Here is a 10,777-nt window from a genome sequence, read left to right as displayed (position 1 = left end):
TGTACAATGTTTGTGCAGCTATTGCACAGGGCATTGTATCCCCTGAAATCAAGGTTGCAGGTTCCTGTGAGCTGCCTAATGTGGGTTCTGGGAACTGAACCCAGGTCCTCTGGAAGAGCAATATTAGTTCTTAGCACCTGAGCCATCCTGAAGCCCTAAAAAGATTTTTTTTTGTGGTATTGAGGATTGAACATGGGGGTCTTGTGAAGATAGAGCTTAGTCTAACTATGAAGAGAGATTTTTCCCTTAGAAGTCTTTAAATTTCCAGGAATCATGTCAACTTCATGGCATTATTTCTTACATCTCCTCCTCTTAGACATTTCTTTTAGCATAAATTATCAGAAGTAGATACCTAATTGGTTAGGTTACTGAATAACTTTTAAAGAATTTTGTAGTGCAAATTCTTTCTACCAAAATATTTTCTAAAAAAACAAAATTGTGTGTTTGTGTGTGTGTGTGTGTGTGTGTGTGTGTGTGTGTGTGTGTGTGTAATATGTGGAACTTCAGACATTTGCAGGATTCCCAGCTTGTTATGTGAGTTCTGGGATCTGACTGCTCATGTGTAACAAATGACCCTAACAGATGAGGTATTTCTCCACTTCTCTACCCCATCTCAGTGTTTTAATATTTTTCTAGTCTTAATACTACTTATAAAAACCTTTCATGTGGCACTATTATATAAAATGTGACTAGTACTTATTGATTGACTGACTGGGGAGTTTATGTTTTAGTGTAATTTACTCTAGTATCTCAAGATATTATATAAATATACTTCTGATACCTTTGTATGGCTCTCCTTTCCAAACCCATGGAAACAGACTTCCCAGTTTTCTTGCAGTTATTCGATTAATTCTGGCCAATAACTGGTGAATGAGCCACATGTCATCTTCAGATCCAGGCAGTAAAAAGCTCTTGAGGGGAGATGGAGATTGGAAATGAGCAGTGTGAGTAACTAAGTCACTGTCTGGAGGACCGCTGCCTGCGTGAGAAATCTGGTTTCACTGTATATGTTCTGTGAATAATATAATAAAGTATAAAACTCTTACATAAATAAATAAACCTTTGCTGTGCATTCGCTGACATTTTGAGTATAACCTGTTATCCTAGTATTGCTAAACTTCTCTGATTAGTTTTATCAGAGGCTGTGATATACCATCTAGATCTCCATGCAGCTGGAGGGCTCATTCTAATGACTCTGACTTTCTACCAATGATTACTTCTTTGAGAGTTGCATTAGCTAATGGAAATGTACTGGCCCAGCAATGTCACTACAGAGCACCCCTGCATTCAAGGACTGACAGCTGAGGGCAGTAAAGGAATGTCCTTTCCTGAACAGGGAACACATATGAAGAGAGAGTTTGAAGTTACTTGTGGCAAATACATTTAAACCTGACTTCTCTACTCAGCCAATCCTGCCTCTCTCTCTTCTTGACAGAAGTTGTTCTTAAGGACTCTCTCCGCCAAACTTGTATATATTTCCTTAGAAGATTTACCCACAGAAACCCAGAAGACATATGAATACAGAGTCATTTCAAATTCCAATGGTTAAAACTCAGTGAGCTTTATATGGAAAGGATGCAGCTTGAGTCTGGGGAAGATCATTTAGCCATCTATCTTTATTTTCTTTTTGTTAGATGATCCTTATTGAGACATTTTCTCTTCGTGCCTTTTAACTAGCTGGGGATTTCACTACACCACTGCTGATGTCCTCTATGATGTCACAAGGGTGGTGCCCACCTACACTGCAGCCCACAGACTATAAAGTATGCAGGATCGCCTTAATAATTTCATAAAGTTCTCTGGAAGAAGACTGGTCGGGCATCTTTGGAACAATGTTGACAATGTCATCAAAGGTGGTATTTCCACTGTGTTAATGTGTTTTTTTCTGATTCTTTCTGTTTCTTGATGGCTCCTTTAATGTTATGATGATCAGGGGAGAGGCAGAAGGTACAGCCTAAATATGGACCTGTCTATTCTGAGTGGCCAGGTTCATTGTCATGCTCAGACCTTTCCTGTCATGGGGTGCCTTAGAGATGCCATTACTATATTTCTTTTGGGGGAAGACAGACTTAAGAAACCAATCTTGGGGATCAAGATGGATGTGTCATCAACCTTGCCCTGGTATACATGGGGTACATGACTTTGATCTCATTGGGTTGAACAAGGCAAAAGAGACTCAATGAATCCTGATTCTGGATAACTGAAGAAAGTTACACCATGCCCCACCCCACCCCCAGTTGAAAACCAAAAGGTATCTATTTTTAAATTAGAGACCTGGATTCTGGAGACAGTTTCTGCTACCAGCCATTCTGAAACTTATTCACTATGACTATTTTTTTCCTGACAAATATAGATAGTACCAGATATGTCAAGGAGAGCACAGGTACGTGAGTTAATGTGAATGTGTATTTGACAACATGATGCTTTCTGAAAAAAAAAATCATGATCCTGCTGGGTGAGAATAACAAGATGCTCTAGTGTTAACCAATGTTGCTGTAATTTTATTATAGATTCTAGGCCTTTAGACAGTTATTTTTTTGATAGTTTCACTTTCACCTTTAACTAGATTGTTCTTTCTTTGTTTTTAAAAAAAAATTGGGTATTTTCTTTGTTTACATTTCAAATGTTATCCCATTTCCCACTTTTCACTCTGCAAATCCATATCCCATCCCCCCTTATCCTGCTTCTATGAGGGTTCTCCCTCACCCACCCACCCACTCCCGCCTCACTACCCTAGCATTCCTCTACACTGGGGCATTAAGCCTTCACAGGACCAAGGGCTTCCCTTCCCATTGATGCCAGATAAAGCCCCTTCATCTCCTTCATTCCTTCCCCTAACTCCTCCATTGGGGTCCCTGTGCTCAGTTCGATGGTTGATTGCAAGCATCCACATCTGTATTGGTCAGGATCTGGCAGAGCCTCTAAGAAGACAGCTGAATCAGGCTCCTGTCAGCAAGCACTTCTTGGCATCAACAATAGTGTTTGAGTTTGGTGTCTGTAGGTGGGATGAATCCCCAGCTGGTGCAGTCTCTGGATGGCCTTTCCTTCAGTCTCTACTCCATTCTTTGTCCCTGTATTTCCTTTAGACAGGAACAATTCTGGGTTAAAAATTTGGAGACAGCCGGGCGTGGTGGTGCACGCCTTTAATCCCAGCACTCGGGAGGCAGAGGCAGGCGGATTTCTGAGTTCGAGGCCAGCCTGGTCTACAAAGTGAGTTCCAGGACAGCCAGGGCTACACAGAGAAACCCTGTCTCAAAAAAACCAAAAAAAAAAAAAAAAAATTGGAGACAGATGGGTGGCCCCATCCATCAACAGGAGGGCCACACCTAACCTCTGGATATGGCCTCTACGGGTTCTCCCTCCTCTGTGTGTGTATGTCTTAGTCAGGGTTTCTATTCCTGCACAAACATCATGACCAAGAAGCAAGATGGGGAGGAAAGGGTTTATTTAGCTTACACTTCCATGCTGCTGTTCATCACCAAAGGAAGTCAGGACTGGAACTCAAACAGGTCAGGGAGCAGGAGCTGATGCAGAGGCCATGGAGGGATGTTCTTTACTGGCTTGCTTCCCCTGGCTTGCTCAGCCTATTATCTTGTAGAACCCAAGACTACCAACCCAGGGATGGTCCCACCCACAAGGGGCCTTTCCCCCTTGATCACTAATTGAGAAAATGCCTTACAGTTGGATCTCATGGAGGCATTTCCTCAACTGAAGCTCCTTTCTCTGTGATAACTCCAGCTGTGTCAAGTTGACACAAAAATAGCCAGTACAGTGTATTTTAGCTAATGTCATCCCTGTGGGGTCTTGGGAGGCTCTTGATTTCCTGGCATCTGGGACTTTCTGGTTGCTACCCCCCAGTTCCCCATCCCCAATTGCTACATACTTCTGTTCAATTTCCTGACCCTCTGTACATCTCTTCTATCTCCTGCCACTGATTCTGCTGTTCTTATTTCTTACCCCCTCCTTCCCTCCTCCCAAGTCCCTCTCACCCTCTATCTACTTCCCTTGATTATATTGTTCTCCCTTCTAAGTAGGACTAGAGCATCCACTCTTTGGTCTTCCTTCCTCTTGAGCTTTATGTTGTCTGTGAGTTGTATCTTGGGTAGGTATTTCATGCTCTTTGCCTAATACCCACTTAACAGTGATACATATGCATACCATATGTATCTTTTTGAGTTATCTCACTCAGGATATTTTCTAGATCCATCCATTTGCCTATGAATTTCATGAAGTGATCGTTTTTAATAGCTGAGTAGTACTTCATTGTGTAAATGTACCAGCTCTTCTGTATCCTTTCCTTTGTTGAGGGACATCTGCGTTGTTTCCAGCTTCTGCCTATTATAAATATGGCTGCTATGAATATAGTGGAGCATCTGTCTTTGTTATATGTTGGAGCATCTTCTGGGTATATGCCCAGGAGTGGTATAGCTAGATTGTTCTTATACTCTATTTGCTGTGAGAGTTTTCTTTGGCCTTCCAGTAGGTTGGAACTCTCCGAAGATAGGCAAGTTTTAATGTTTTTTAGTATTTCCTAGTACCTACCAAAAGGCTTTTTGCTGGATGGGAGTTCAGTGAATATTTATTAAATAATTTTCAGGGGGAGAAACACATTCTGTAACACATATATGTAGGACTTCAGAATATGTTTTGATTAATATTTGTAAAAAAAAGAGTAAGGCAAAAGAGGCATACTTTAGTTACTTTTTCTGTTGCATAATAAAGTATCCTGATCAAAGCAGTTTAAGGAAGAAAGGGCTTATTTCATTTTAAAGTTCCAGGGTATATATTAGCTTATAGCAGGAAGCCTGTTTTGGCAGGAAGAGGAGGCAGCCAGTGGTATTGTGTCCACACTCAGGAAGTTGAGTGATGGTGGCTTGGGTTCTGTTGCTTGTGCTCTCTTTTTTAATCAATTCTGGACCCTAGCCTATGGAATGGTTGCTGAAGGTAGGATGCCTTTGTGCATTATGTAAAGGTTATCCTTGAGTTATTCCAATGCTGATTTCTCTGCCCTCATATCTTCCTTCAATCTAGGCACTGAATTGTAATGCTTAGGTCAAGAATCTCCTGTCTCAAGTTTGTGTATAAAGTCTTACTGTTAATTCTCTGCCTTGTCAATAGATACTAACCATCTGTTGTCTAGGAAGAAGAGAGAATAGGGTGCAAACTTCTACCAGCCAAAGGAGGAGAGAAGAATTAAGAGAAAGCAGACTGGCCACAAGGAGGAAGGAAGATAAAGTTCTTGAGAATTCAACAGAAAATGGAAGGCCTAATTCTAAATGTTTGGGAGCATGGGTGGGAGGGATCCAGATTAAGTTAATGTAGAGCAATACTTCCCAGGTATTAAGCTTTAAATCAATCTTGATTTCTCTGTCATTATTGAAGACTAGCAAAGGTAAATAACTGGTAAATTAATTAACTAATTGTTTACATTTATATTAAAATAATTTACTTTGCATGATGCCTTGCACACTTTAACTGTGTCATCTCCTCTCGCTTAACTAGATTATCTATCTAGTCATCTAGATAATCCCTTACAGACAGAGGAAGAGATTTCTTTCCATGGTGATTGTAAATCTGGTCAAACTAACAATCTGTACACACGATTACAATGAATTAAGAATAGATAAAAGTTTCCAAAAGTGATGATATTAAAATTTCATTTTAATGAAACAATTTTGGAAACAGTAGAAAGAATAAATGTTTTAACTTGCAGAGAGGTAATTCTGGCCTGACGAGTATACATTCAAATGAAATACAAAAATGGAGAGACAGAAGGAAAAAAGGGAACTTAGGGTGTGGAAGATAGGAGTGACTACACAATTAGAAACATACTTAGAATAGGAAAGGCCTAGTTATGTTCCTCAAACATGTGCAGTCTTAGAAAACATCTTTTTAAATTGATGTTCCTAGCTTTAGAAATAGTTGTAGGACAGGGTTTGTTTTTGTTTTTGTTTTTTCATGCAGAAGGGAATTTTACTCTTGTATTTGACAATTTGTTTTTGTCATTGGCTACATCTTCTAGAAGAGGTTAAAAGAGTTCATCATGGTCCCAAGTGTGCCATGAAAGTCCCGCAGCTTGTGAAGCAAACAAAAGCAGTGGGAAGATATCCCAGCTTCCCCAGTGGAGAAGCCAGGCATTTCAATTCTTCTAGCGTTGTTCAAACTCAGAGTGGTGACGTCACTGAATCCTGTCAGAACAGCCTGTACTGATGGGAAGAAAGAGAATCTGGTAATATTTCAGTCAACGATAAACGTATGTATTTGTTAGCAAGAGAGAAAAGTCAGTGCCATATTTCCATAGCTCGTTAATTAAATTGCTTCAAAATGACCACAGCGGAAACTGCCTTACCAGACCACTGGGGTAAGTCGTCTGACCAAAGCAGGGAACAAAGTGATTTGATAGGGTGTTCCCAAAAGCCCCACTCAGATAGCTAGGACTGCAGGGACACAATTTGGCCTTCTGACACATTTTTCAATGTCTGAAATCTCTGAATGTCCAAAAAGATAAGCTACTTTACCCGTCCATTCTATTTGACTGACTTAGGACAAGCAATAACAATAAAAAGATTTGAGTTCTACTCAGTGTTATCTTTTGTCCTAGAATAAGTATAATAAGGTATTTTTGTTTGTTTGTTTTTGCCACATTATCGTCTTGGGCACACACAAACACTTGGTGATATCTGTTATATTAATAATGACTAAGTATAGCTATATAATTCTGGGACATAGTCAGTAGGTATTTAACCTGTGCATAAATAATTAGAAGTGAAATAAAAATTTTGACCAGATGTGCTAGTTGACCTAGAGTGGGGTGTGTAAATTCATATTTGGCAGCAAAGACCAGTTATCGTGATCTTTCATCAGAAGGTTTTTCTGTGGGTATGGACTTCATCCTATCTCCTTGTGTATAGGTACTTTCCATGATGTTAGCGGGGGGTGGGGGGAGATCCCTTTTGTACTTTTTTATGCAGTAAAACATATGATGATGTTATGTGCATAGAAAATGTCGACTTTGGCAGGTCATTAGTAATTGTCAACTAGAATAAACATTAGGTCTTAGTTTTTTTAGTTAACCTTGATGTCATTCTTGAAACCCCCTTTGGCATACATCTTTCACTATGGATCGATCATCAGTATTTTCAAAATATATCTACAGGAATCTAATCCCTTCTCACCACCTCCATTCATCTCAGTTTAAGTCAGATCATCCTCACTAGCTAAGTGAACCCAACTAACTGCTATCTGTTTCTTCATCTCTTCCTTATTGGTATATGCAATGTAGTGGTCCTGTGAAAATACAACCCCAAACCATGTTAGTGCTTCTCTATTCTATATTGTAGAAAAGTTGTTTTTATATTTCTGGCCTCCACATAAGCACATACACACACACACACACACACACACACACACACATGCTGATATTTCAGTATTTTGTGTAGAACCAAAATCTTTCCCTTCAAACATGGTGCAGATCTTATACAGTTGAGTATCAAAATTGATATTTATAACAATACCAATACACCATCAAGAAAAATATAGAGAGGGATAAGTCATTGCAATTATAGGTTACAAGAACACTTAAACGATACTTATCATTTTAATGTTTGTTTTCCTTTAAAATTAAATTATTTTTCATTATGCCACAAGTTAAGATGATTGGGTTCTTGGATTTGATTTTTAATCTTTATCTTTGGCACTTCATTCTTGACCTCAGAGGAGCAATGATCATGGTCGTTTGTGAAAATACAGTAAATGAATGGGAAGAAGTGGGGCTGAAGAGACGAGCTCATCAGTTAACTATGCTTCTCCCTCTTGCACAGGGCTTGAATTCAGTTCTTAGAACCCATGTTTGCCCATATCTTCGAGGCTTTTCCCCACTTTCTCCTCTATAAGTTTCAGTGTTTCTGGTTTTATGTGGAGTTCCTTGATCTACTTAGCTTTGAACAAGGAGATAAGAATGGATCAATTAGCATTCTTCTACATGATAACCACCAGTTCTACCAGCACCATTTGTTGAAAATTCGGTCTTTTTTTTCACTGTATGGTTTTAGCTATTTTGTCAAAGATCAAGTGACCATAGGTGTGTGGGTTCATTTCTGGGTTTTCAGTTCTATTCCATTGATCTACCTTTCTGTCACCAGTACCATGCTGTTTTTTTTGTTGTTGTTTTGTTTTTTTTTGTTTTTTTTTGTTTTTTTTGTTTTTTATCACAATTGCTCTGTAGTACAGCTTGAGGTCAGGCATGGTAATTCCACAAAGATAGGGGCACAGGGAAAAAATTCCTGAAAAGAACAGCAATGACTTGTGCTGTAAGATTGAGAATTGACAAATGGGACTTCATAAAACTGCAAACCTTCTTCTGTAAGGCAAAAGACACTGTCAATAAGACAAAAAGGCCACCAACAGATTGGGGAAGGATCTTTACCAATCCTAAGTCAGATAGGGGGTTAATATCCAATATATATAAAGAACTCAAGAAGATGGACTCCAGAAATTCAAATAACCCCATTAAAAATGGGGTACAGAGCTAAACAAAGAATTTTCAACTGAGGAGTACCGAATGGCTGAGAAGCACCTGAAAAAAATGTTTAACATCCTTAATCATCAGGGAAATGCAAATCAAAACAACCCTGAGATTCCACCTCACACCAGTCAGAATGGCTAAGATTAAAAATTCAGGTGACAGCAGATGCTGGTGAGGATGTGGAGAAAGAGGAACACTCCTCCATTGTTGGTGGGATTGCAAGCTAGTACAACCACTCTTAAAACCAGTCTGGCAGTTCCTCAGAAAATTGGACATAATACTACCGGAAGATCCAGCAATACCTCTCCTGGGCATATACCCAGAAGATGTTCCAACTTGTAGTAAGGACACATGCTCCACTATGTTCATAGCAGCCTTAGTTATAATAGCCAGAAGCTGGAAAAAAAAGAAAAACAGATTTCCCTCAACAGAGGAATGGATATAGAAAATGTGGTATATTTACACAATGGAGTACTACTCAGCAGTTAAAAACAATGAATTTATGAAATTCTTAGGCAAATGGATGGACCTGGAGAGCATCATCCTGAGTGAAATAACACAATCACAAAAGAACACACATGATATGCACTCACTGATAAGCAGATATTAGCCCAGAAACTTAGAATACCCAAGATACAATTTGCAAAACACATGAAACTCAAGAAGAACACCAAAGTGTGGATACTTTGTTCCTTATTAGAATGGGGAACAAAATACCCATGGAGGGAGTTACAGAGACAAAGTTCAGAGCTGAGACAGAAGGAAAGACCATCCAGAGACTGCCCCACCCAGGGATCCATCCCATATACAACCACCAAACCCAGACACTCTTGCATATGCCAGAAAGATTTTGCTGACAGGACCTTGACACAGTTCTCTCTTGTGAGTCTCTGCCAAGGCCTGGAAAATACAGAAGTGGATCCTCCCAGCCACCTATTGGATGGAACACCAGGCCCCTAATGAAGGAGCTAGAGAAAGCACCCAAGGAGCTAAAGGGGTCTGCAACCCTATAGGAGGAACAACGATATGAACTAACCAGTACCCCCAGAGCTTGAGTCTCTAGTTGCATATGTAGCAGAGAGTGGCCTAGTCAGCCATCAATGGGAGGAAAGGAACTTGGTCTTGCAAAGATCATATGCCCCATTACAGGGGAATGCCAGGGCCAGGAAGCAGGAGTGGGTGGGTTAGGGAGCAGGGTGGGGGGAGGGTATAGGGGACTTTTGGGATAGCATTTGAAATGTAAATGAAGAAAATATCTAATAATTATAAAAAAAAAAGAACCCATGTTTGGTGATTCAAAACAGCTTGTATGTAGCTCTAGGAATCTATCACCCTCCACTGGCCTTTTTCGGCTCTCTGACACACATGCACAAACCTCCACCGACATAGACATAAATTTGGAAAACCTTTTTGAAAAACTAGGAAAGGGAGAAACGGATGAGGAGAGGTGGGAGGGAGGGAAGAAGTGAGAACTTTGGAAGGGAGCCACTTTTACCTTCGAGAAGTCAAGAAATAATTTAGAAAGCTCTTGTCTTTGAGCTGAGTATCACATATTAATGGTTTTGTTTTTTAGGTAGACGTAGAGGACATTGAATAATGAGAGTCGGTGATCCACATGCCATGCTGATCATCTTGATGTATGTGAAGCTCACACTATAAATGTTTAACTGGAGCCTTCATTTACTAGCAACTGTCCTATTACTCAGTGCATTCAAATAGAATCTAGGTACAGGAGAATTCCTGGGGACAGTTTTGTACAGAATTTCACAGCGCAAACACAAAGTGATGTTGTTTCTCACAGGGGGCATTGCTAAATGTTTGGGCAGAGTTTTAGTTGCCACAGCAAAGTGGTAATGCACAAAGTAGTTACAATCAGGGAATGCTTCATACATCTTACGATACATAGGAGGGTACTCAATTCCATAGCGTTTTGTGGGGCGCCGCTAATCTTCCGGTGCTGAGTCATTTCCTCAGCACCAACTAGTAAACACCTAGTTTGCGCCTGCGCTGGAAATCCCCGCCCCGGGCAGCTCCGCCTCAGGGATGGGGTGATCAGTGTTGAGCCAATCATGGCTTGCTACGTCCGAGGCGGGGAGAATTTCTTATAAAAGGGAGGGGCTCGGATTGCCTGGGGTCTCCGGTTGTGAAGCTTATGCTCTCCCTCTCAAGACGCATAAAGCTTGCTGCAGAAGAACCCTATCGTGTGTGGTGTCCTCATTCGCGGGCGATTCAGAGAACACTCACATCTGGTGC

At 40.4% G+C, this 10,777-nt stretch overlaps 1 pseudogene; it reads right to left on the bottom strand.

Annotated features, from left to right (window-relative positions):
• Window positions 1-1,669: 1,669 nt before the first annotated feature.
• LOC110283929 (large ribosomal subunit protein uL11 pseudogene) lies at window positions 1,670-10,416 on the bottom strand (annotated as a pseudogene).
• Between the last annotated feature and the right edge of the window lie 361 nt (window positions 10,417-10,777).

The sequence above is a fragment of the Mus caroli genome, unplaced genomic scaffold (genome assembly GCF_978045245.1).
Source record: "Mus caroli unplaced genomic scaffold, Mus_caroli_1 scaffold_18, whole genome shotgun sequence".
Classification (NCBI taxonomy): Eukaryota; Metazoa; Chordata; class Mammalia; order Rodentia; family Muridae; genus Mus; species Mus caroli.
Note: the sequence above shows the minus strand (reverse complement) of the source record. Positions and strands in the feature narration are given on the sequence as shown.